At 39.0% G+C, this 27,662-nt stretch overlaps 1 protein-coding gene across 1 annotated transcript in view; it reads left to right on the top strand.

The window, feature by feature from the left end:
- Positions 1–17,119: 17,119 nt before the first annotated feature.
- ddr2l (discoidin domain receptor family, member 2, like) overlaps positions 17,120–27,662 on the top strand; it is a 38,147-nt gene continuing 27,604 nt past the window's right edge. The window contains exon 1 of the mRNA XM_082554261.1: positions 17,120–17,479. The gene's annotated coding sequence lies outside the window, so the exon portion shown is untranslated. The remainder of the gene's footprint in view (positions 17,480–27,662) is intronic.

The raw sequence follows: 27,662 nt of genomic DNA, 5'->3' as shown, positions 1-27,662 counted from the left end.
TTAATTACTTTTAGAATCTTGTAACTCAGTTACTAACTCAGTTACTTTTTTGAAGTAACTAGTAACTATAAATAATTACTTTTTCAAAGTAACTTGCCCAACACTGATCAGGACACATTTTTGTCTTATAATTTACCTTTTTCCCTTTCTAAGAACATGCTAAAGTACACATACTTTCATTACAGTGTTTTGTTCAATGATGTTATGATGGGAATTGGCTGTAGGGGTGTAGGAGGTGGGGTGGCAGCGGCCCTGGCATGCCCAGGCCCTATTTGTATTAAAAATGGATTGATGGGTGCCTGGAGCCTTCAGTGGTGTATACGTGCTCTCTGCATGATTGCTTGCATGACATCTAGGGGGTTAGGTGTGGCAAGGTCTGTAATTCCATTCACTTGCGTGTCACAGATAATTTGCTATTGGAGGGAGTTAACGTACTATGAAGGGGGGACAATAGAGGAGAGTGGGTTGCAAATTACTTCCACAGCAGAGAAGGTGTGGAGCAACACAAAGTGCTTTGCTTTTTCACAGTGAGTCTTTGTTCGCAGGTTTTTTGTCAGGGTTTATGTCACTGCACAACCTTTGTCGTGATCAAGGCTCAGTTTATTGTCCAGAGTGACTCACAGGCATTCAAAGCACTCACCTGTAAATGTCACAGGTACAAGAAACACTCAGCTATAAATAGTTACTGATGCAAGTAAGGCCTCCATAATTATTCCGAGTTATATTTAGCTGCAGGTAAAAGAAACAGAAAACGCCTCTAAAAAAATAAACTGTATTCTTAATTATATTTTGATGATGTTTTACTAGGTGATATTTATTATGCTTAACAAGTACATTTGACCCTGCTGCATTAAGAATAATACAGCAGGTCCCACACGTGGGAAATTTGTTGTGTTGCAGCAGAAAGTGGACAATACAAAGTTACAGCAGCAAAAATAAGGAAAACTAGAATAAGATCAAAAGAATAACATACTATATAAAATAGAATAAAATACTATATACAGTAGAATGTGTGTGGTCAATTTTGTTGAGGAGTCTGACAGCAGATGGAAGGAATCACCTGCGGAGTCTCTCTGTCCCATATCGTGGGTGCTGCAGCCTGCAGCTGAAGTTCTCTCAGAGTCTTCTGCATTGGGTGGGAGATGCTGTCCAGCAGGGATGACAGCTTGTTTATGTACAGAGTGTATTTATGTACAAAGACCAAATATCTTCACCGAGGCTGAAAACTATCCTGACACTATCCCCAAAAGTTGATTCTATTCATCTGGACGCGGCGTTTTCAGTGGGAGAAACATTTCGTCCCTCATCCAAGTGACTTCTTCAGTCTCAGCTTACTGCAGATATCCTGACACTATGCTCTGAACTGAATCCTGATTCGTTTGTGATATTTTCTGGAGAACATCAAGATAATTTCTCACAATTTTCCTTCTTTCAATTTTACTTTTGTAAAGATATGATCCAAAATAACTAATACCAGGCTAACTCACAATGATAGAGCTTACTCTAAAATTTCAGGAAGAAAAATTAAATCCAAAAAGTATTTTTCTTTTCTTCTTTCTAGTAGAAATTTCTGTCATTGTTAGTTAAAACTTTTACTGTTTTATGCATGATGATATTGTATTCTTAAGCAGCAATCCTTCATGTTGAGTAACCGCTCCTTTAAATCCTTCGTTTATTTTTAAAGCTCATAACTAATTTTGCCTCAGAGCTGCATAAATCCAAGATTAGAAAACAATTTGAGGTATTTCCGAGGTGGGGAACACCCACAGTCCATCTGAAAGGCCTCTGGAAGTATGACTCTGCACTTAAATGCAGCTCCACCTGGTTTAGGTGGGGCTGCAGGGTGCAGAATCATACAACTTTGGGATGTTGCTAATTTGATATTTCCCACACCTCCCACTTTCTCACCAATATCATTTGACAGTGTAACTGACCAGTCAGGCAAGAGATTTAATCTGCACCCATCCATGACTGACGTCACATCTTATGAAGACTCTAGAGCGGCTCTTCCTCAACCTCCTCCGACCACAGGTACAACATGCCCAGGACCCACTAAAGTTTGCATACAAGGTGGGTGTCGGAGTGGAGGATGCCATCCTGTACCTCCTACACAGAGCCCACTCACACCTGGATGGGGGAAAAGGCACGGTCAGGATCCTGTTTCTTGACTTTTCCAGTGCCTTTAATACCATCCGGCCCTGTATGCTTCAGGAAAAACTGAACAGGATGGAGGTGGACCCCTGCCTGGTGGCTTGGATCTCCGACTACCTCACCGACAGACCACAGTACGTCAGGCTGAAGGACATCACGTCTGACACTGTGGTCAGCAGCACAGGAGCACCACAGGGAACTGTGCTGTCCCCTCTTCTCTTCACCCTGTACACCTCTGACTTCTGCTACAACTCTGAATTATGCCATATTCAGAAGTTTGCAGACGACACAGCCATCATGGGGTGTATCTGGGATGATCAGGAAGAGGAGTACAGAAGTCTGGTGAGGAACTTTGTCGCATGGAGTCACACAAACCACCTGCAACTCAACACCTCAAAGACCAAGGAACTGGTTGTGGACTTCGGGAGGTCTAGAGCAGGTCCACTGCCAGTTCAGATAGAGGGGGAGGAGGTGGAGGTGGTCAACAAGTACAAGTACCTCGGGCTGTGGATGGACAATAAACTGGACTGGTCATGCAACACAGAGCACCTGTATAAAAAAGCCCAAAGCCGACTGTACTTCCTCAGGAGGCTGAGGTCTTTTAACATCTGCAGGAAGCTCCTGAGGATGTTTTACCAGTCGGTGGTTGCTGGAGTACTTTTCTATGCTGTGGTGTGCTGGGGGAGCAGCACAGCAAAGAGGGACTCATCCAGGCTGGAGAAACTGATCAGGAGGGCTGGCTCTGTGGTCGGCATGAAGCTGGACACTCTGGTGACAGTGGCAGAGAAAAGGACATTAAAGAAACTGATGGACATTATGGACAATGCCAGGCATCCTCTGCACACGGCCATAAACAACCAGAAGAGTCTGTTCAGTGACAGGTTGCTTCTCCCCAAGACAAGAACTAACAGACTTAAAAACTCCTTTGTCCCACACGCCATCAGACTGTTTAACTCCTCTCTGGAGGGGAGAGGGAGGGGAAACAGGAGGACAAAGGAGGGGGGAACAACTAAGCTGTAGTGCCTCTTCACCTCACTGTACAATACCTTGTGCAATACTTTTTGTAAATAGTCAACAGTGCAATAGACTCAATACTTGAAATGTGCAATTCACTTGTATTTTTATTTTTTATTCCTATTTATTCTATTTATCCCCTTTGTATATTTTATTTATATTTGTCTCTGTATTTATATATATATGTGTGTGTGTGTGTGTGTGTGTGTGTGTGTGTGTGTGTGTGTGTGTGTGTGTGTGTGTGTGTGTGTGTGTGTGTGTGTATATATATAACAGTTCTGTAACTGTAACTTTGGTCGTTGCTGTGCTTTTTTTGGAAGTCGAATTTCCCAGAGGAACCCACCCGAGGGATTAATAAAGTTCTATCTTATCTTATCTTATCTTCAATCTGAAATGTCACCATCATACCTCAGTCATGAGGTAGCAATGCTGCACATTCTGTGCCACCATGATGGTGCGGCGGCATTTATGAAACAACAAAAGAGGGTGTAGCCTGATGTCATTCAGTGAAACATACCTGAACGCAACAGCGACTGGTTTCACAGGATTACAGCAGCTTTCTTTGGTTTGTTTTTTGTTCTGTAGGACCAGTTCATGTGTGTGTTGTGCTTTAGTATTTAAAATGCTTCAGTTAATGTGCCTCCAATTTACGTGGTTGAAAAAAACGTGTGATGCCATCCTTTAACAACACGAGGGACGGAATTGTCTCAGTATTGCGTCACTGCACCGACATCAAAGGACAGCTTGGGTGTGTCTGCGAGATTCTAGCAGCTATGACATTCGATGCAGCAGGAATTAGAATGAGCTAGGAATACCTATTCCACCTCTCCCACTTCTTTATGCAGGCTTTATCACCCTCTCAAACAGGCTTGGTCTTGATATCTGCCAAAGCATCATGGTTTTGACTGGGATGCACAATTATACATTGTTAGGTACTGAAAACTGAGTAACCACAACAGTAGGATATACCTAGCAACGTGGTTATGAATCCTGAAACTTGAGCTTCGTCCATCTGAATATCCCATGTGTGTTGCACAAGGGAGTCACGCCTCTTGGAATTTAAAAAAAGAAAAGAAAAAAAGGACATTACATCTCCTTAAAGAAATATCGCTCTAACGGTGTTTCCCACATTTTAAATGTCATTTTTGAGTCTTATATGATCAATAATAATAATAATAATGTAATATTGAAGCAAAGCCCCATGGCCTTTAATTCACATAAAAGCGTAGAAATGTGCTGTATAAAAATATCAGTCATGTGATTCAGGGCACATGACTCTTTTTTTGTCTTCCTCACACAGTTCAGCTCTGTGATCTTCCTCCAGGAAAACTTGTCAGAAATGTATCCACATTTAGAAAAGAGGGATGTTTCATTGTTAATTGTATTTAATTTAAAGTTGTTACAAAATATACTGCATGTTACCTTGAAGTAACATTGTATTTTTATTAATTTCCTCTGTATAATTTTGTTATTGTATATTTTTACTGAGGTCAGAAACATAAGAGGGGATGGGAACTGACAACTGTGCCAGTTTAGAGCTTTTCTCAGTTGCTCAGGTGAATCATGCATTTCCAGGTGGTTCGATTCCTTTATCCTGCCATATCTTTCTTGTGGAGTTGCAGTTCCAAAAGCATGACGTCAGACTGATGCATCTTTTCACACACCTGAGTCACATCCAAGCCTTTTATCTGCTCCATTTCTTTCCGGTTTTCAGCCATAAAATTTTTCATGTACAGACTTTCTTTTCTTCCACAGAGAAGTGACCAGAATTTGATAACAAAGGTACAAAGAAGATAACGTGCATTAAATACAAAATTTAAAAAACACACTGTTATCAATAGAATAATTACAAAACCCTAACATCATAATATTCATACTATCCCTACAAATCATATGATAATGTTAGCTGTAAAATGTCCATGCTAATGTACAGTCTACTGCAGTAGGGTATAGTACCAAAAATGGTCATGTCTTCTAAAACCTCATGTTAAAATGCACGTGTTTAACATGTAGAACAAAAAATGACTTTAGTCCATCCATCCGACCAGTTCAGTTCAATTTAATTCAATGAAATTTTATTTATAAAAGATTAAGAACAAACTTTATTATCCCACATGGGAAATTTGTTTTGGACAAGCTGTGCTAAGCAATATTTGCATAATAAAGCAATGCCAAAAAGCAATCAATAAATAAGTTAATTAATTAATAAAAAAAATTTCCCATAATAAAACTCAATTTTTAAAAATTGTGATAAATCCTTTTTTTTAAAGTGCCATAGGGGAGGAAGACAGGACAAAAGATAGACTAGAGAGTGTATAAATACATAGTGATTGAAAAAAGGTGAAGAAATATTCAGTGCATCATGGGAAGCGATTAGCAGCCCAGGCCTATTGAAGCATAACTAACGTAGGATTCAGTGTCTCTTGATCCAGCCCTAACTATATTCTTTATCAAAAAGGAAACTTTAAGCCTAATCTTAAATGAAGAGAGGGTGTCAGTCTCCCAAATCCAAACTGGGAGCTGGGTCCACAGAAGAAGGGCCTAAAATCTGAAGGCTCTGCCTCCCATTCTACTCTTAAACACACTAGGAACCACAAGGAAGCGAACAGTCTTAGAGCGAAGAGCTCTAAGGTCTTTAATATAACAAAAGTCATAGGATGAGTTTATTTAAGACCTTGTATGTGAGGAGAATGATTTTAAATGTGATTCTGGGTTTAACAGGGAGCCAGTGAAGAGAAGGCAATATGATGAATCCAGCCATCTTTTTTATTGTCACTTATCCAATCCAGAGAGTTAAAGCCTCTCACAAATGTCATAGGTCAAAGGACACGATACACCCTGAACAGGTCGCCAGTCTATCCATGCCTCACATCATCATTTAACCTCTTTGAACTGTGGCAGGAAGCTGGAGTGCTCGGAGACTAGCCCTCTCTGCACAGGAGGAACAAACTGTGCACACTTAGTTTGTTTCTTAGCACTAATTAGCAGATATGTGCCTTGCCAACCAAGTTTGCTAGTATTAGCAGCTAGCTTAGCCGTCAAGCTTTTTATCTAAATATGGTCATTGGCAACTCCAAAAAAGCAGTGGTGAAAATGCCAACAATGACGTTAACATTTTCTCAGAGCAGTGGGGAGCACTACAGTGTTTCTGTCATATGGCAGCACCTATTGTAAGGAGAAAAATGCTGAAATGTGACTCGCTGATCTTGCTATGGCTATGATAACATTATTCAGTTCATTGTTATGTAAAATATGTTTAGACTACTTAAGGTATTCATTGCAATGGGTGGTTCCATACTGCAATCGCTAATCTTGCAAGGTAAGAGATGAGCTTCCCTCTGTAATGGAAGGACATTTTGAAATAAAGACAGCTGAAACTCTTCCTTCTCTTTTTTTGACCTCCAGCGCACCTTTAGCGAACAAAGAAAAGCACAAATGAAAACAGGAATAAAATAAAATCTTTTGAACAAGTGTCTATTTGTGAATCACTGTATTATTTCATTTATTTGTTTCTGTTTATCTATGTTTTGAACTATCATAATATTTTCTCCAAACTTCTGATGATAGTAGAATTTGGATGTGAATCCAAAATATGACTATCCAATAAAACTAGTAAATGTGTATTTGTATCAGACATCATTTGGGTTCATTGCAATTTCAGAACAAATTCTTCTTATTATTATTAGTAGTAGTAGTAATAGTAGCAGTATAAACCTCTATTACAAATGTATTCTTTACCTGTAATTATAAATTTGCCATTGTATTGATTTGATTTATAAAATAAGCCAAATAAATTATTAATTTTACAACTGAGAGTCCTATGTGTATGTTTTGCCACCATCATGGCTCTCATCAATGAACTATTTTTAGACATGCTGTAACTGTCATGTGCTCAAACGACTTTCTGTAAACACAATGAAGATTTCTATCCTTCCTGGTAGACTATTTGTGAAGTTTCAAGAACTTTGCTCCTCTGAAAAAGCATCACTCAGAGGAATGTTGGCAGTGAGACGATCAGACATGTAGAGCACCATATTTCATTCACCAGCAACAGCAGACAGCTGAATGGAAAAGTTCAAAGGTTTAAAACCACAACATTTGGAAATCCGGAGGATGCCATTTAATGTTGTTTCAGAGATAATTCCCCCCAAGTTATTAGTGAATATTTCATAATAGAAATGACCAGGTTTCCCTATTGACAAGGGTGTCATATTTGATACATGGGTTTTTGAGATCCTAACCTACTTATATGTTTTGTTTTGTTTTTTGCAGTTATTTAATTTTTTTATATGACTGTCCTTGATTATTTTACTATCTTGTGTATTTTAAAATTTAAAAAAACTGACAGTGTAAGAGTCAAGGCAGGGATTACTGTCATAGAGCTTTGAAATTATTTAAACTAAGAAGGAAGGATCATAGTAAAATACACGTTTAGAAGTTGAAATGTTGAAATGTAAATCTGTAAATAACAATTTGTAATACCTTTATTATATTATCTTCTACATTTCCAGTTAAGATTTAAAGCTCGGCTTGAATTTTGTCAAATTTATTTTTAACGTAAGTGACCTCTTGGGGGATTTTAAGGGTTCCAAGGAAGACAAGTAACTCGCTTAAACTGACATAATTATTGCATGTTTGCTGGAGTCAGCAAGCTGAAGACAAATTTGGATCTTACTGGAATCAGATCAGAGACATAACATCAGAAGTGGTGGGGAGGTTGGGAAATTCAGGAGACAGGAGGATAAAAACAAGCTCAGACATATCTGACGTTCAGTTCAAAGAACTCAATAAAACAGAAAAACTCTTTGGTGCAGTTCTTAGAAGCAAACGTGGGATGGGTTTCATCAGCAGGCAGGTTTCTTTCAAAATGAAACTACAGTTCAGATCAGACTCAGATCCATCTGTTCATTCACTTTCTACCGCTTTATTCAATTCAGGGTTGTGGTGGAGCTGGAGCCTGTCCCAGTTTCACAGGACGAGATGCAGGGGACACACCCTGAACAGGGTTGCCAGTCTGCCACAGGGCCAACAAAGAGAGACAGAGTCCTGCAGGAATGTGGGTTACTCGGTTTTGCCAAGAGAAAAGTATAGAATAGCCTGCCAGTCAGCAATTAACATATAACCACTCCAAGGTTAACCCTGTGCTATTTGAATATTAAATTTGCACCAGAGGCTTTACAAAGCATTTCAAACAAACACTTAAAGTACCATATGCACAAAAATGGTAAAAGTTGAGTAAAAGTTAGGATATTGTATGTTAGAGAAGGATATTGTATGTTAGCATCGACTGCTATTTTAAGGTTAGCTAGCTATTTAGCTTAACTGTGCTCAAACTCAGAACTTCTCAAATAAAAATAATCTTTCTAAAAACTCCAAGTTTCCACAAAGCTGACATATTTTCATTACATTAAGCTAAGCTAGTAACGAATACTTACTGTAGGGTCTGAGAGTATTCCAGGCGAAGAAAGACCGCCACCTTCCCGCCACTAGTATTTCATGTTGCTGAACAGAATTTGATTCATTTTCCACCACGTGTATAATTTAGTTGACTAAAAACAGGCCAATACATAAATACTGAACTGCTTTTTAGGTTTTTAAAAATAACACACAAAATATGTCGAACTGTGTAACATATCAAGTGTGTTGACTTTTTTACACGTTTTAAATATTTACGCTGTTTTTTTTTTACACATGATACATTAAATTAACTCATTAATGATTAATTAACACATGTTTTGTGTCATTTTTTAAACATCCTTTCTAAGAGTGCATGCGTCTGCATGTATCTCCTTAGCTAACCCGAACCACACTTTGTACAAACATTGATAATTTATTCTTATGACTTCTGTATTTTAATTTTATCATCCCCCTGCAAAGGTAATATTTTATTTTCCATTTGTTTTAGCACTGTAGGGTCACATAATGACACACATTTTCTAATTGTGTTCTTTACCATTTTATCTCTCTTCACACGTGTGGATCTTATTATAGTGTAAGAATAACAAAGCTATTTGGCCTTTCGTGTCTGATGAATGTTTTGGATGTTTTTTATTTACCCTTTTTTTGACATTTTGACAGTCCTCTGTTACATTTGTCTCTGATCTACTCAACACAGCCTAGAAAATGTTTAAACCAAGCAGTCTGCCATGGCCTGTGTCTAGGGACCGAGGGCTCATGTATTTCTGTATTTATGTTTATGTTCCATGTGCAGTGCTTTGGATGCTCTCTCTCCTTTTTCCTCTTGTCTCCCTGTGTGTATTCATTTACGTTCGTACTCCCAGATGTTTTGGGTCGCAGAGGGATTGCAACCCGGAAGTGTTCCTGCGCTGGAAGCTGCCACACCTGCCGCTCATCAGCCATCGTCAGCTGCAGCTGATGGCCTCGTTTAGAGCGCCCTATTTAAGAGTGTGGTTGAGTCAAGCTCATCAGGACTGCCGTGATAGCTGTCATAAAAGTGACATCACATGATATGAAGCAAAGTGTATTCTCATTGTTAATGATATACGTAGGTTTAGGGTTTAATTCATACAGGTAGCGTCATTTAAGAGTTTCTTTCTCATGCCTTAGCATAGGCAGACAATGGGATTAGGCTGTGGACAATAGTTTATCTAATCTTTATAATACCTTTTGTACCTAAATGAGAATAGGGTGTGTTTTTTTTAACCATGTGAACGTAACTGTTATTAGGAGGAGAAGTTCTAAAGGTATAAAAAGTGAATTACATCAGTTTTACAAAACAGATAAAACCCACTCAAAATTATGATTATGCAAAAGTTTTGAACTCTTGTTTGAACTTATTGTTTGTTTGTTTGTTTTTCGGTTTCTAATCCATCACATTGTTTTATGGATCATCTTATGCTTTTGATATTAACTGATGTTATTAAGCCACATGCTTCATGTGTGACAGCAGCCAACTGGAATGTGTCCAGATAGCTTTTGTCTGACCTCCTACTCCTCCTCCACTCTGCTTCTGTTTTTCTGAATGAATCACAATAAGTTTGTTTTCACGAGGATAAGAGTGTGTCGTAATTCAGTCAATGAAACCACAGGAAGCTTTCATGCATCCATTAGTGACGACTACTGCTCGGAGTCTCCTGGCTGATAACCCAAAAATAAGCACTCTGTCCTCCTCCTTGTTTTTATCAGGAGATATGGGGGTGACTAAACTGATTTTTTTTTAAATAGACACTTTGTGGGTGGCTGCATCTTGGAAAATCCAAAGGTGAATGTAATCACGCTTTTTGTGTCTCACTTTTAAAGTTGGAATTTTGTTTTATTGAAAGATACTCAACAATGTTTAAAAAAAATCAGTAATCTTCAGTTATTTGGAGTAAGCTGAATTTAATTGAAAGTAAGCAGTAGAGTAAATTAATCAGGTCACCATGAATGAATCAGTATTTAATTTCCACTTACATCTCCATTAAGGCAAATAAAACACTGCTTTCAGTGTGACACTTTCATGTGTTTCCTCTTCTAACACTGAAATAGCTTCAACATATAGGCAGCATCCTCTTGTCTTTGGCTGATCTGATTGCTGAGGTTTCTTTTAATATTATAGTCTTACCTCACAATATAAAGCGCCTTGAGGGATAACATAAAAAACTGACTGATATCTTGCTGAAATTGAAGACTTCTTTTGAATCAGCTGTTGGGTGATCTGTGACAATTGGGTTTTTCCTGCATGCTTAGTTAGACTGGCATATTGGGAACTTAAAGACTGGGTTAATGCATTGGCCTCTTAAAGCATTAGACGATGCAAACTTCACTACTGGGATAGCTGCTGCCATCAGGATGTTTCTGGGAAAGTTTATGTGGTTGGTGCATGTCAAAGTTCAGTTCAAATGTATTTATATAACACAGCAATCACTTTAAGGCGCTTTATATTTTAAGGTAGCGACCCTACAATAGTAAAAAGTACACGTAAGTACCATCAACATTTCTCTCATTTAGTGTTTTAATGATATAGATGACCAATTTAAATCGCTGTGTTTGTGCTGATGTGACTGAATTAAAGGAGCAGGGTCTACTTGAGTCCAAATAATTTGAATTTTATCATTAGCGTGAACATATCCACATACTCAAATTTGTTCCAGGACTTACAGACAGATAACATTTAGCATAGATTTGTATTTCAAGCTGCTATGATTGGTGGTCTTTTTTTATGTAGAAAAAGTGCAAAGAGTGAAAACAAAACAAATCGGTGCATTTAAGAAAAAGCAGATTTAGACAAAACATCTTGTATTCCTCCTCTGACGGTGTCTATTTATTCAAACACTTTTAGGTTCATACACCGTTTTACTGAGAAACTGGATTTTTTTACTGTACATTTAACGAGAACATTTGTTCCTCTCCAGCATGAATTCTGCCTTTGTGCGAGGACCAGAAACAAGGACAAGAACTGTGTCAGTCGACAGCGAGCTGGACTGTGACCATCTGTTAGATAACCTGACGAGCATGACACCAGCATGTGGTCATACTTAACAAGTTTCTAATGTTGTTGTTAAACAGAGCTCAACTAACTTTGTTTCCTTTTCTTTCTTGTAATGTATTTTTATTCATTGTAGTTCATGTATAAGCAAAAGAACGTTTAAAAAGCGCAAAACTAATTTTGTTCTGTGAAAAATTACCTTCTAATTAAAACTTTTTGTTTTAATTAATTTCATTAATAATTGTTTTATTTCTGATTCTGACCTTTAATGAAGTGATTTGCCTATATAAACGTAACTTTCCCAAGCTGTCGCAATTATAAAGGGACTCATACATTAAAAATAGCTGCTGGAATTTTTTTTGGGCTAACAAGATGGTGATAAGAATAAGATACACAACAAGCCAAAGAGCCAAAATGCAGCAAATATGAATTTGCTTTAGAAAGTACAGGAAACATGCCCATCAGTCTTATCTGTGGAAACTGTGAGTGTTTCCTGTCTGCAGCTGTGTGACCGAGCTGAGGCCATTAGCATGACTTGCACTGGATGGACTCTTAAATTTGAGGGGGAGGAGTAAACTCATGATGAAACAAACAAGTAATGACGATAATGTTTTACTGCATGGAGGACCGAGTTGCTCCTACAACCAGATTTGGGAAAGTTTACATGCATGAGTCAGAGCAAGTAAATGTTTAGACAGTAAGATGAAGGCGGCTCTGCTAAGTTGTGGTTATTAACAGCTGTTTGGCATTTCCTGCTCACTGTGGATGACTTACAGGAGTTTTTGTCATCACCTGGACTCCGGTTTCAGTCTGTCTCTTGCCTATGGGTCCAAGAAAATATGCGGAAGCTGTTATTTCGTAACTGTAGAGCAGGGGTAGAGCAGACCAGCTACTGATTGGAAGGTTGGTGATTCGATCCTTGACTTCCCCAGTCTGCATGTAAGCTACTAAGTAGTACAAGTGGCTCTCCGATGCGTTAATCAGAGTGTGAAGGGTGGTTAGATTGCACTTGAGTTTATAAGTGCATGTATGAGTGGGTGTAAATGGTGAATGAGGCATGTTGTATACAGCGCTTTGAGTACTCCAGGAGAGTAGAAAAGCTCTATACAAGAATCAGTCCATTTACCACTCTTACAAGTAGATATATGGTAGTGCAAGACAAAACACAATATCAAAATTGCAATATTTTATATGCATATAACATTGCAACAGCAACAAATGTTGGAATTGTAGTTAAACATAAATTCCCATAAAAGAAGCTGCAGAAGCATTGAAATACTGGAAGCTGTTGCCTCACACATCAAATCATGAGAGCATGTCCAAAACAAAATAACAACTTTCTATCAAAAACACAACTGAATGTTTTCCTAATCAAATGTACATTTTTGGACTAGCCCCTGAGAGACCCATTCATTATATATCGGCTTGCATTGAGACAAGAAGTCATAGAAAGACCCTCCATAAATCACACCCTGCTTTAACCTCCTGCACATCATCAGGAAAGTGTTTGCTGGGGTTGTAGATCAAGTGAGCAGTAAAGCCCTTTTCTCATACACTTCTATCTTGTACAGCCGGAAGAGTCATCGATCAGTTGTTGCACCCAAGTCACAAAATCAGTGATTTTTAGTGATATGTTGGATTGAAATGTTTTTTTACTCATAAATAAGAACAAGCAGATTTATGTTGGAAATGAAACATAATTCACATAGACTAGGAAGCTCATGAATGTGAGACTAAGAGGTCCCTCCTTACTCTGCGTGTCATCAGGATGAGCTTCACTATGAGGAAACTGTGAATAATGTGGGGTTTTTGTCACTCATAACAGTGAATACTTCCTCTGAATAAGAATTTACATAGTTACATGGTTTGTTTTGGGTTTTAAGCATTTAAATATGTATTACCTTGTTATTATGAACTGGGTGGAAATATAATCAATTTAATGGTAAAGACCAAAAGAGGGGAGAATTTAGTTTCTAGTTTATTAAGAATTTGATCAGAAAAAAAAAATTCACAGTCATTGTCACACATTGTGACATATTACAGAGACAAAACCATGTCTACATAACAAACTTTTGTTACGTAGACATTACATTTAATATTTAATATATTATATTATAAATGCATGACTGTAAGGTTTAGGTATAAGGTTAAGAGAATTCACCTTAATGTAAGCGAACGTCCCCTGAAGTGACAGAAACAGGATAATGAGTAGGGATGGGTACTGGTGTCGGTTCTGACATAAACTGACATAAACTGTAGTAACCAGACCGAAAAGCAGCGCACATTTCGGTGCTTTATTTCGGTGCTTTTTTTTCCTGAGCTGTGATACACTTCTAGCCAATCATTTTACGTTTCCGAGGATAGTAGGCGGGGCCAGGTACGTGCGTTCTTTTAGAGCAGAGCTACAGATTAAAAATGTCCAAGGCGAAGCGGTCAAAAGTCTGGCTGTACTTCACAGCAAAATATGCAAACTCAGCAGCCTGCAACAAGTGCTTTAAGCTGATACTGCGATACTGTCAAAGGAGGTAACACCAAGAATCCGATTAAACAGCTGGCGACGCAGAGCGTTTTTTTTTAAAGCCGAGAAATGCGCCGTATTTGATAGCTTGCTGCGAGACCTCACACCGTGCACGTCGGGTGGGTTGCCAGTTATCGGACCCGGAGCAACATCCCCCAAAAACCCGAAGAATAGAGTGCTGGCCCCTACCCCTGCCAGTGTAGCAGAAATGATGACGGATGATGATGCAGCAGCAGCCGTTCTTCTCTGCATGAGTAGCTTCATGTTGTTCGTGTGTAATTTACGTTGAGTAGGCTAACCACGTTATTACATTAATGCATGTAAGGTGAACTAGCAAACATCATCATAGCTACATGCGGCTGTCTTCTTGTTTGATGGCAGATACTCCCTTCACCCTGGCTAAAAAGGCTAAAATGACCAAAGAAAAAGTGGGAAACAGTTAAACATGAGAGGTTTTTGGACAAAGTTTGTGTTTTTTCCATTGTTTAAGCACTGCTTCCAGCCAAGAATCATACCATATATGCCCCATAGCTGCAGAAAAGGCTAACATTGTTATCTTTTTACAAAAAAAACCAGCTGAACATGAGAGGTTTTTGTACAAAGTTTGTGTTCTCCATTCTTTAAGCACCGGTTCGAGCACCGTTTAAGCACCGGCACCGTTTCAAAAGTACCGATTTGGCACCGGTATCGGATAAAACCTAAACGATACCCATCCCTAATAATGAGTGTGTGGCGGATTCCCCTCTAATTGCCATCTTTGTTGTAGTGTACACAGCTCTTGCGTCACGCCACACTGAGGGAACTCTTGTCAACACCGGGTGACCCACAGGGAGGAAGTGATGTGTGAAGTAATGCAAAACACGAGTTTAAGGAAAATAATGAAAAACAAGCAGCAGCTCCCCCAGCTGGATGTGCTGCTTAAAGAAAGACAAGCAGAGAATAAAACATAACCTACAGAAGATTTTTGTATCCATAAGTTATAAAGACCTAAAAAAAAATGTTGTATTCTTGAATAAATTACTCAACAAAAAAGCTCAGAATAACATTAAACTATTTGCTGACAATTAAATGTTTATATGGAAGTTTTTTTATGCAAAGATGATGAAAAAACATAATGTCCTAGCTCCCCAGTGTGCTGGATTTAGTGTAAATGATGTCATTTTTTTATGGAAACATGCATCATATACCTGCGAGCACATGATACACAGATTTTTACCAATTATATATTTATTTTCTTTAAGAAACATTTCAACAAAAATCTTTCTAACTGTATTTTTAACTCATTTTTTCCATTGTGTGTTTCTCTTTCCTGCTTCATGATATGTGTGCACATTTGACCTTTTCTGTGTGTATTGTTCAAGATTGAATAGAATATTTGCCAGTGAGAGGCTTCCACTTGTAACAGAGAATTTTAAAAGTTCAGTACGTTTGCTGATGCTGATAAGCAGGCCTCTGCTTCCACCTGCTGGCTAAAAGACACACACACACACACACACACACACACACACACACAGTGGTTTTAGAATAACTGCATATGTTTGTTAAAATACAGTCCTTATGTAGGATAACAACTTACTATGCAAAGTATGTTTAACATAAAAAAAGATTCAACTTTGTTTTTTAAGTGCTACAAAGTTGTGAGGCACAGGTGGGTCACAGAGTCCACTCAGATATAAAATGCTTCTGTGAACAGAGATGGGGGGCAAGAACGGTCAAGATTCTCACAGCTTCACAGCTTGAGGTATGAACCTGTTGAGGAACCGCAAGGTTTTTGGTTTTGGTTCGTCTTCTATATCTTATCCCTGATGGTAGGAAGGAAAACAGGCTTTAATAAGGGTGCGAGGGTGTCCTGGATGATGATGGAAGCCCTGCAGATGTAGTGGTGGTTAAAGATCTCCAGCATGGGAGAGAGGGTGGCAACAATGATCTTTGCTGTTCTCACGAGACTGTCTAGATATTTCTTTTCAGACATTTTAATGCTTTCAAACCACACAGCATTTGAGTTGAGAGTAACAACCTTTCTCATTAAACTGGGAACAGGATCCATGATGATCAAAGTCGATGGTCTTCTGGGCTATGTCATCATCAGCACAGCACAGAAGGTCCTCGGCTGTGCACTCCTGTCCTTACAGGAGCTCTGTAACAGCAAAGCCCACAGTATCCTGAAGGGAACATCCCACGCAGCACATCCCCTGTTTCAGCTCATGAAGGCAGTACAAGACCATAAAAGCCAAAACAGTCAGACTGAAAAAAAGCACACATTCCACGGTTGGTGCAACTATAAATAAAATTATAAAACAACTGAATACAATAAGTAAACAATGGTATGTCCCCTTTCACTAAACCGTTCAATATCGGGCTAATAGCTTATATTAACTTCAAAAATCCAGGTGCATTAGTAAAATGCTCCTGATTAAGAACGACTTCCAAGAATATTAGAGCATATTTGAGACTTTTGAAAGTTTAAAATTGGGGCGTTTATCAGCAAAAGTCTTGCAACTACCAGTCTGAATATTAAATTCAAATAAACAGAAAAGTAAACGTTTTTAAGGTAAAAATTGTTAAATTATGAATTATCCTTTATTTAGTGTAAACTAAAATGTTTTCTTCAAACAGTAAGTCCAGCAATGTTCAAGTATGTAACTAGGGGAGAAAACCATGAAGTACTTATAATCTAATGCATGTCATGTGGTAATTTAAGGCAGTTTTTTAACTGGTTGCTGAACTTCATTTGTTTTCAAGCGTTTAAAAACCAATAAATCGAATGAATGGATCTGTAAGGTTTTTAATGTGCGATTGAACAGTGAACTAAGCGTAATTCGGATATTTAGCGACATTTAGTAGCCATTGTGCCGCTAAATATGGCGCTATTCAACAGCAACTAGCTGAAAGTGCAGCTCTGTGTAAGTACTATGATAATAACACGTTGCACTTTACATCACGTTGATGTAAAAGCCCTATCTTCCCTCCGCAGTCCCTTTCATAGGGCTCTTGTGCGCATGTCCTCCAGGCTCAGATGTCAGACACTCAGGGGGCTCATTGCCTTCCTCCTCCTCCTCCGCCTCTTCGGAAACGGGATGTGATGTAAATACACAGAAACTTTTTTTTTCTGTCCCTCTCTCCTTGGTGTATGTCTTCTTCTTTCAACAAACTGCTGCGTTAAAAGTAGAATAAGAGCAAAAGAAGTAAAGTAAAAAGTCGCGTAAGTGAAGCATCCGGGAGGTAGTTTTGTCCACCATGATCCTGTGAGCTCCTACGTCTGTCTCCGACAACAAACTCAAGAGAAGCCGGACTGCACTCTGAGAAAAACGAATCGAAGCGGAGAGAGGCTCGCTGCTGGTGTGGACCCGGAGGGAAACTGCGGACAGGTAAAACAGCTGACACTTTCTGTGGGTTTGAAAGGACTGAGAGCGGAGGATCCACGCTGCGGGAAAACTCGTGATGATGAAAGTGCATGATGGTAACAGGGCAGAAATCAGATTCTTTATATTGAGGCCTAGATGAGATGGGACATCATATCTCTTCTTTGTTGTATTGAGAAAGATGCAGGAAAAATAATCAAGACATGATGCAACCAGCTGCAAATAGATATTTACTAATTGACCTACTAATCCTACCGTCCGAACAACAGACATGTCAGAAAACAAAGGTGTGATTAGGTTTACAGAGAGGAGGAGTTTGAAAATTCTGGGAATACTGTAGAAAAATGTGCAGGAAATAAAATAGTCAGTGAATTACTATTAATCTTTTAGGACAAAGGCAAAACTAAACTGTTTAACGTAAAACTTGAAGATGAAAAGTATGATATTGAAAAAGCCCACAAGGTTAGATGTTCAGTTGGTCATGATGTGTTTCAAGTTTCAAGGTATAGAAATGTTTTTTTTCCCTAAAAGAGAAGGTGATAGAAGTATAGTTCTGTCCTGTTTCACAATCATCCCTCTTCCAGATTATGTTTAACACCATGCGCTGTAGGGGTGCTCGATTGTTGTCTTCTGATGTGGTTAGATTCATTACATCTTTTTGTGTTGTTGCGATTTCAAATATTCACAATGATTTGACAATAGGTTGCTTCACACAGACTGAAGGAGTTTTAACCTGGATGATGACTGATGACTTCTTTGTGATAGCTTTTTTTAAACAAACTGACCAACTTCATGGCTCACTTGTAGATTCGTGTTTGGACCTCATCTGGTTCTAGATGTTTATAAATTGTACTAGCACACTCTATAGGGGTGAGGGGACCCCAGGGTTAAAATATGTTACTGGTCTAATGCAAAATACCAACCAGTGGTGCAAACAACTTGATGATAGTGAAAAAAATACTAAAAACCTTCTGGCACCAGCCTCCCTGCAGCACCAGTTAACGACTCCTTACCCTTCAGTGAAGTAAATGGTAAAGTTCTATAGGCTGTTGATGGGGATGCACGATTTGTGTTGAATGAAATAAAGTATTGCAGGATGCAGACAAGTGCAGAACAGCTCGCTGTGCATTAGTTTGTGTTTGTATTTCTGTTGATAATATATATGCAGATGCATTACTGAGCTAGAAAAGTCCTTTAATGGCAGAAGCTGTGAAGCCTTTTTTAGCACCAAAGTGAAAAGTTAATCAAAGCCAGGTATTTACACCAAAGTGAGCATAAATCACAGAGCTTAAATACAGGAGTAAATGAGGTCTTCTGTATATTTTACTGTGAACTGCTGTGGTTATGTTGTTATCGTGTAAAGAGAGAGCTCATTATCATGTTTGTGTGCAAAGACATTGCATGTGTTTGCAGTTTACAGTAAGTTAATGTCACCAGTCAGACAGCAGACAGGTACTGTTGCCGTTTAATTTAGAACAGCTTGTTAACTGCTTCAAGTGAGCACACATAGGATTTGCCAATCAGAGAGCAGGACTTTCGGTTGCATTGTGAGAGTCCTGCATGCAGAGGTGCGTCTACAGAACTTTGGTGTAAAAGTTTGTAGTCTGCTGTGTTATTATAAGCTTTGCATGTACAGTGTATTTGCATGCAGGTCCATGTGTGCGTGCTGCTGCTGACCTCTTCACCTGCAGTGGGATCATGTTTGGTTTATTTTCATGTTCAGCACTGAGTCAGCTCACGTTACAAGGATGAACTTATGGCTCACAGCAGCAGACCTTGAAGTGCAAACCCCAGTACGTTTGTTTTCCGTATCGCTATGATCATCATCAAACCTTAATTTCATCTGTGGCTCAAAAGTAAATATATGCAAAAGGAGAATGCAAACACAAATGGACAAATATGACCAAAAACATGCAGGTTGTGGACAAAAATGATGATGATACTACATTTACCAAGTATTTTTGCCACTTAATGTTGAAAATTAATAAATCAAGGTCATGGTGTTCTTATTTACTGCGCTGTTATCTTATTCCTTTAACCAGGAAGAGGTTTTAATATTAAGAATCATGTTTTGTGGGTGTGTTACTGGCTCACACAGGCAGCATTAACCCAACATGTTTTTCAATGGCAGTAGGGCAGGAGAAACTGGCGCTTCCAGAGAAAACCACAGGAAGAACATGCATACTGCCCACTCAAAGGCCCTGCCCAGGTTGGTTTGAACCCAGGACCCTGTTGCTGTCAGGCGACAGTCTTAAACACTGAGCCAGTGGTGCCAGGCTCAGCACAGTGGTCAAAAGTCTTCTTGAACAATATTGACACAGTTGTAATGGAAAAAACATGGTTTCCACATCAGTTATGGCTGTAACTTTTTTCCTTACAAATTTTTAAGTTGTTAACAGCTCTCTTTTAGTCATCTGACACATATTTTATATGTTCCCTGCCTGTAAATAATTCCAGGCTTTCATAATATCTAAGCTGTGTTATTGCCGGGGATGTGTTAGTATCTAAACTTAAGAAAGAGACATTTGAGGGTTTAGCAAAAGAACATCTGTTGACAGTTTAGTTTGATGTAGATTTAGAAATTCGATAAGCGTGAGCTTTAGATGCATTTCCCCAGCAGCCGATGTTTGGAATAATAAGAGAGTACAGAATACAAGAAAGAGGAGAGCGGTGCAAGGCTGAAAATCCCCTCCACACCATGCATGAACCGAGTCCAGAAGGATCTGGAGGTAGTTTATGAGATTTTCTTGAGCTCATCAAGATGATGTGTCCCAGTTTTTTGTTTTTGTTTTTTCAGTTTGATTTGTCCCGTTATTAAATTTGCTTTATCTCTCAGTAGTAAAGGAACCTTTCAAAAATGTGTAGATCTGGAACAAGTCCAAAAGTTAATCTGCCCTAAGCTGGGCCAAACCCCACCTCTGAAGAAGAAGAAAGAAATCCATCCATGACTTTTTGAGTAATCCTTCTAACAAACAGGCAAGTAAAAACCTATAGCACCAACCTACTTTGTAGTGGAAAAATATAGCTGTTCAGCTCACAGACACATTGCACAAGTTTCCAAAATTAGTGTCAAAATATTAATGAAGCAACTTTTTCTTTGCATTTTTTTAGGTACACTGATGCTAAAGTCCTAAAATACAGACTATTTATCGATGCCTTCATTTACTGATACTAACTAAACTTTCTATTGTCTGAAATATTCTGCTGAAAAGCTCTCGAAAGGGAGCAAAGTCATAAAATCGGACTCCCTTTAAAAGTCCCCAAATCAGTGTAATGATCAGCAAACCAACAAATAACCAGCAAACTGCAAAGAAGGTGACCACAAACATTTGACACTAACGTTTAATACACAGCTTGGTTAGTTATGGTACTTAAAGCAAAACTCACTTCATCAGCCTGACTTACAACAAATGTTATAAATTATACAGGCTTAAGTTGAGCCCACTGTGAGAAAGGGATTTAAATACTGCCAGTTTGTGAATATCTATGACTAACAGTAAATAATACAAGTGGTTTATTTGGAAACTACTTATCGACCAACAATGTGACGCAGTCTCTGCTTCCAGCTTCTCTAATGAGAGAACGTGCTGTTTAGATTACAGTGAACTGATATTTTAGGACACTTAGACACAAATGGAGACACTGTTTTCTGACATTTTGTAGATAAAGCGATTTCTCTAAAAAGTAATTAACAGTGAGAAGTACCCCACCCCCAAACAAAGAACAAGGTTATTTCTATCAGCCTGGAGTTGAGTCAGTGACTATCCGACCCCTGCAGGTATTTAAGTGGCTTCATGTTTATGACGTGAGATGGTAAAAATTTCATTTGTTGTTTCTTGAAGAGACTCTGAGAGCAGCCTGGAGCTACATGGAGAGAGTGATTGCACAAGAGCAGGAGCTCAGTGTTTGGCTCACACTGTGAGAGCTGACACCTCAGCTCACTCACAAAGAAAAGCAATGAAAGACGCTTCACTCTGCTCAACTTGATGATTCTTATACCAACTGTGCAGTATATTACTCTTATTAAAGAAGTATAGGTCATGTTTGAGTGTAGCAGCAGCCGAGAATATAGCAAGCAGGATCCGATCTTGCGCTGCTACTGCTGTCATCATAAGCTCATGATGCCTAAACCTTCACCTTAAATCACATGATACTGAGGTGATTCTTGGGGAGGTGGAAAAAAAGTCAACTGAGACAAAGACCTGCAAAAGTTTTGTAGTCTCCACATGTAAAACTTTATTAACTCTGTTAACTGGGAAAATATTTGGCGAGAGCCAAATTTCTCAAGAAATATTGATGTTGCGGCGTTCTTCACCGATTTAGATTTCTTTTCTAGCAGAAAGGACTCTGCAAATGTTACACTGGCCACGTTCTTTGTGACAGTGAAGTAACAGATAGCAATGTAACCTGGTGCCTCTCCAGTGAGTCTCTCCAACTCCTCCGTCTTGTACTACAGCTGGCGACAGTCTCGGTTTTGCTCTGCAATCTTGGTGAGCTTGGCATAGAGGCATGTCTGTGCAGTGAGACCGTGGCTAGTTGTTTACCAGCAGCTGAACTTTCAAACTTATTTGTTCTCCCTTTGTATACAAAGAAACTGCTTAAATTAGTTGCCAAGTATACTTGGGTGGCTGTTAATATAGTGAAGTGTGGGAAAACACCGAGGGAGCATTGATGCAGAAGTCTGTACCTTAGCTCTGTGTAAAACTGTGACAAACGTCAAATCTAATTGTTTACAGGAAGAAACTGTTTCTTGGGTGTCAAAAAAACCCACCAAAGACAAGCTCATCTTATGAGCGCAATAGTAAACTAACCTTCATTATTCTTTGCTCCATTGTGAGTCAACAAAGGGCACCAAAAAAGAGGAAAAAAGGTACGAAAATGCAGATATTTCCCATGTACAGAGCCTTGTTACAAAGTAAAGATCTTACATCGGTTTGCATTGTTTAAGTGATGAAACCTTGTGTTTTCAGTCAAACGTGAGAAGGTGTTAAGAACATTTAAATAGCAAGTCTGGGTATCTGTTTTGGTCTATCTGTTGGTAATGACCATTTCCCTCTCTTTTCAATTTTTATTTCCCTTTTTTAAAGAAGATATTGGTGCTCAGCCAAAGCGATTCACATTCATGCTAAAAGATGTAGCATGTTTGCGTTTACAGTTTTGCTACAGAGAAAGAATTGATACTGTCTGAGAGTCCCCAGATGGGAAGTGTGTAATTGGACTCTGAGTGGCAACAAGCCACTGGCGGAAAGTGCTAAAGAGAAAGCAGAGAGATGCTGCTCAGACTTTCTTTTATCTGCATATGCACTGATGTCTGTAAACCTTGGCGTGGTAACCTACACCGTCGATGTGTTGATAGAAAGCAGGGGATAGTCACTTTACAGCCAAATAGTCTTTGTTTTAATGCTTTGGCCTCTCTGCACTCTGAGTCTGACTTTGAGCTGAACGTTAACAAGATGACGTCAAACCATCTTCAAGAATCTCGATGAACGCTCTGGCTTTCCCATAAAGGATCATCAGACTTACAATATGCACGGCATTGGAGTCGCATCTCTTCTAAAATCTATCCAGCTCAATCTGGAGCCAATAAAGCCATCTATCTGTGGGAATCTAGGAAAAAGTAGACCTTTTTTTAGATTGTATCTCGCATGTTATATATTATATAATGCTATAATATATAATATGATATATCATCCTTCGCCCAACTAAATCTTTCACAAGTTTAGAAAAAGTTATCCAAAGTAATTTAACTTCAGGTCATTAAGTTACCACATAAATTCTTCGACCTTCTCGTCAGGTATTATTACGACATTCACGTAAAGCCTTTTTATAGAAATCCCACCACAGACGCACTGAAAAACACAAACACTTACAGGAAACTTCCACAATAGTTTTTGGAGAAACGTGTGCAGATAGTAGCTGCGGTTGGAGCCGAAGGAACAGATTACAGATAAGTTTAAAGGAGCCCATGTTTAAGTGCATTGAGTTTCCACCAGCCAGGCTGCAGCCAGCAGCTCATTAAACCCTTAAGAAACCACAAGGAGGATCTGTTAGAGGGGATCTGTGCAAGGCACATGAAGAGCAGAAGAAGAACGGCCAACATGGCAGCTGCTGAGAGAAGATGATATTGACTGAAATCGTCCGTGCCTATCACAACTTTATTAAAATTACATTTCTGTAAATTGCCAAAGGGATGCTCTGGTGGTTTGTGCACTGTCTGCTCTGAGATTGAGTCTTATCTGGTTTTAAAATAAGAAAAACAACTTGTCACTGCACTCTCAAATACTCTGTGTAGCTACTCTGCATTATTAGAAGTCTTATAGAAGGACTTTTCAACCGCCGACACTCCCATTCACAGCTTTTGTTCATATTTCTTGCAGTGTGGGATCCATTTCTTGCTCAATCATTTTCAAGTAACTCTCTCATAACAGCCCTCAATGGCTGGTTTAACTGTTGCTGCAAAGTACCCACATAAAAACATTGTTATTTTACAAGCTTCAATTTCCAAATGAACGACTTGCCGCTGAAAAGTTTGCTGGAGAATCATGTGAAGTCACTAGTTACTGAATGTGTTTTGCTTCAGCTGTGGTTAATGTAGCGGTCATATTCCCACCCGTTTACTTCCAGTAAAATCATTGACACCTTTGTTAGTCCTGCGGGGTGAGGAAAGGGTGAACAATCCTCAGTGATGTATCACACCCTCCTTATGGTGACTATGAGACTGATTACGATCAGGACAGACCTTTCCTGACTTCCCCTCTTCAGTGATCTTTTAAACTTTCCTGTGTAGCTTTGTTAATTAAATCCAGATAATATGAGGTAAGTGTCCCTTGCATTTTGTCGAGCACACTGATTTTAATTATTTGTAGCATCTTGATTTTTGTAGTTGCATCTATCTGACTGTTACCACAAACTTGATGAGAATTCTTTCTAAAGTCGCTACAATGTGGCTACAATGTAGCTTGCTATCGCCAGTGTGTGAATGTGTGTGTGAATGGGTGAATGACTGAATGTAGTGTAAAGCGCTTTGGGGTCCTATGGACTAGAAAAGCGCTATACAAATGCAGGCCATTTACCATTTACCATTTAATCAATTAGACCAATTGTTGACGACCCACCCTGAGACACCTTTTTGGATTTTGGTTTGGATTCTTGCAGCCGATTTGTGACAAGTGGGTTGGTAATGGTTGATCTAATCTATTAGTCCAATTGATTACCATGCCATAGGCTCCTGTATTGCTCCTTAGTATCAGACAGGTAAATTAGTAGTTTGTTAGTACACTCCATTTTGGTGTATTACATCTTCTGGTAATCAAATTAAAGAATCAATACCTATACTTATGTATAAAAAAATAACTTGTTTTTGTGCATTTTTTTACAATGTACTAAATCAGTGCTGCTGTACTTTTGCTAAAAGTCTATAAGATGAGTTGAACTGCACATTTATGAGTCTGCTGAGTGGATTTGACTAGTTGATTTGCAGAAGGGTTTGGTTTGAATCCAAAGATGCCCTGAATGCACTTTGGGATGTTAGCTGTTGGTTTATAGCTTTTTGGCTCATTAAGAAATTTCTCTCCTGCCCATGCATGCAAGTCAGGCTGGTAAATATGCAGATAAGTATATTCAACAGTTAAGTCACTCTTTTTCAGTTCTCCTGAGTTCTCCTGAGTTTTTATTCAAGTCTTACTAGGGTTTATCCCCATAATAACCACCACCTGCTGACCCATCACTTCTCCAGAAAACAGCATCAACCATTTCTGAAAATCCCCGTCCTGTGTAGTGAGAGATTACGTAGTTTTTAAAGAATGTCTGAAGTCTCTTACGTTCCGTGATAATCATCCATAAGGAGTATAGATTCTCATGAACAACTTGACTCATTGCAGTTTTCCCCTGTTGACTGAACAGTTAAAATGAGTAAGTAAACCTACAGACTTTTTCAAATTGTTTTTTTTTTTTTTTGTACTTGCTCACAGCTGGTTTAAAACCTCGGGAACTGGAGCTTGAAGAACACAAGGGAACATTGTCTTGCACTCCATGAGAATAGCTACCTTAATACAAGCAATGTGTCAGTTAAACTGAAGTCAGATCTTAGATAGGCTGCGTTTTTCTTTCTTGTGACACCTTACTTTCTTGGCTTTAAATGCCGTGCTGCTACACATGGATCTCTACAAGTTTGTGACTGGTTATGTGCTGACAACACGGCCTCTTTCTTTTGAAGGGTTAAGTTTGACTTGAATGGTTTATCTGTATTTATCTGAGTTCCTAACCACTTTCATGTGACTGCTAAACCTGGTTTTTAGTGTTAGGGTCAGTAAAAGCAACCGAGGAAGGGCTGTACTGGGTATGTTGAATTTGCTTGTTAGCACAGGCCCCTGGTGAGTTTTTATCACCAGTAATGGATGAAATAAAGCAAATGAATGCCAGATTTACTTCAGCCCTTGAATATGCCAGTTGATCTTTAGCTCATGCAACTCTGTGGTCTGTGTAATCATCTGGTGACAGACTGGGTTTACTCTGCATCTCACCAAGTGCATCCTGGGATGTCTGTAGTCCACGTGTGCTAAACGAGACCTAGTTCTGCCATCTGCCTGGACCGTCACATTAAAGTTAATGTACTCTGTGCTGTAGAAATTTGTGCAAACAGTAAACTGTTGGGTATCAAAAACCAAACAGTGGCCGTTTTTAAAGTGACAGGAGTCGTGAATAATGCTGTTTGATGTCAGAAACAGATTTTAGTTTACAGTTCTTCAGCGTCAACTTGTGTCTGCTCAGTGATAACTTCACTGAGCCTCCTGAGAGAGAGGAGTCGTCTGCTCCCTCCACCTCCAACCACTCCTGACAGAATTATGATACCCTGCATACCTGTGTGTGTATATCTGTGTGTGTACTGCTTGCATGTAGGTGCATGCATGTGTATAAACCTGCAGTGCTTTAAGGATGTATGGTCCTGAGTGTGTTTTAAATGGCTCCAGGTGTGTGCTTGCTTGCATGTGTTTTGTCGTGTCTCCAGGGTTTGTATTCAGACTTAAGCAACAGAGTCTTGAGTGACATTTTGATATCAGAGTAGTTACAAATTCTCCATCTGATTTCCAGAAGAGCAGCACTGAATCAATTAAAAAGAAGATGTGAATGAAGCAACACTTGCAAAACAAAACATTGAAGAGTTTTATGTAATCTTTTACTCAGAACTGCTTCAAGGCCAGTTCTGAGTAATTGTTTGAAAACTGTGATGGTTTACTCACTGAAAGTTTTAGCAGTTACTCAGCCATGCTAGACGAAACAGTTAAAAAGGAAGATGTACTACAAATATTGTCAATAAAATGCGTCTTGCAGAAGGTTTGACTATTTGCCAATCATAGGGCTGCATCTATCGTCAATTTCTTGGTGGATACTACATGTGTTTAAAATACAGTTGGGCTTATTCCCAATACCAGTAAAAGTAACTGTACAGTGTTTTCTATTAGTGGTAAAATAGTTTATCTGTTATTGCAGGTTGTGAGGATTTTGTCTTGCGAGGAGATCTCGAGGCTTGCATGCATGGGCCTTTCTTTTTGGGACTCGTTACCTCTTTGGTTCTCAACCCAGAAGTTAGAAGGAAAATGCCAGATGTCACAAGATGAGTAAAGATAAGAAAAAAGACCCAATTTTGGTCTTTGCTTTCATTTCCTGGCATCAGCTGCACATTTCACACACCTTTTAGCTCTAATTAAAACTATGTGACTCTTGAATGCAAACATTTCCAGAGGTGATGTTAGCAAATCAGTTAAGATCGGGTAAAATATGTCTTTGAAATTTGGAGTTAGCAGGAATTTCCCAGTTTTAGGCTTAGCATGTCCCCCATTCATACTTTTCGGTGTATTTAATTGTGTTTAACTTGGCTTTGGTCTTTGCTGTCAGTTCAAAGCTTTACATGTTAAATCAAGCGCTCCTCACATTCTTCAAATGCCAGCAGCTTTTTCTAAACCAGCTGCTTCTCGGCTCGAGTTCAGACCTCGCAACCATCACCTGCTCCAGGGTTACATTTGCATCTTAAACGTTTTTCTGACTCCCAAGAGCAGTTTCACTCCGTGAGAAAAGTTAATAAAAGAACATAAACATGGACCTCAAAGCGCTGAACAGAGACAGCAGTCTATAGCAGACAACAATAAATGACCACAAAGTTTTGCACAGACTGAACAGGCACTGTTTCTGC

This window comes from Aulonocara stuartgranti (assembly GCF_965226115.1).
Source record: "Aulonocara stuartgranti genome assembly, chromosome: 12".
Lineage (NCBI taxonomy): Eukaryota > Metazoa > Chordata > Actinopteri > Cichliformes > Cichlidae > Aulonocara > Aulonocara stuartgranti.
This window is presented reverse-complemented; position numbering and strand designations above follow the sequence as displayed.